The sequence below is a fragment of the Galeopterus variegatus genome, unplaced genomic scaffold (genome assembly GCF_000696425.1).
Source record: "Galeopterus variegatus unplaced genomic scaffold, G_variegatus-3.0.2 Scaffold14830, whole genome shotgun sequence".
NCBI lineage: Eukaryota > Metazoa > Chordata > Mammalia > Dermoptera > Cynocephalidae > Galeopterus > Galeopterus variegatus.
The window spans coordinates 19506-20415 of NW_007740941.1; positions in this window are offsets into that span (position 1 = coordinate 19506).

Below are 910 nucleotides of genomic sequence, written 5' to 3' on the forward strand. Positions count from 1 at the left end.
AGGGTACTTCAAAAAGTTCATGGAAAGATTTGTATTATCTTTTAATTCTATTTTTCCACGAGCTTTTTGAAGTACCTTCATATAAGGCTTACTCTTGCCAGGCATTGTTCTGAGCTATATATTGAACTAGGCTTTATTAATTTCCTCATTTGTAAAAAACTGAGGGGAAAAAAGGATTACAGGCAAAGGGGACTGCATCAGTGTTATTGTTTCTCTTTTTGTCTTTATGAAATGTAAGAGGAAAAAATAAATAAATACAAGCAAAGTCCCTGTCTTAAGTGCCTCATAGTCTGGAACTTAATTATCTTTTATTCACACTATATTCTGCTGGAAGTTATGAGAAATGAAAGAGTACAGAAGGGAGCAGGAAATAAGAGAACTGAGTAACTCAGGTCAAAAAGAGATCGCCACTTTTGCCTCCTACCATTCTGGAGCTTTCCTTACCCATAAAGCAGTGTTTCCATCACCTTATCTCCTGGCATCCTCCAAAGGACCCATCATACTCAGGGAATGAACACAAGGAGAAAAGCTATACAACCTAAGACTCCATGTGTTCCACAGTTAGGATGCCAGACTCCAAGATGTAAGGCCAGTTTCACCCAGAAAAAAAATTAAAAAACATTTAAAAAGTGTTAAAATGTTAAAGCAACTAAAAACTGTTTTTAAAAAATAAAATAACCAAATGCAATTTGGGAACCTTTATTAGATTCTGAATCAAAAAGCAAAAGTTATGAAAGATATTTTAAGGACAATTGAGGAAATTTCAGTATAGACTATAGCTCTATGTATTAAATATTATTGAATTAATGTTAATTTCCTAGATATAATAATGGTATTATGGTTATAAAGAACATTCTTATTCTTAAGAAATGCTTGCTGAAGTGTTGTGATGTCCACAACTTTCTTTCAA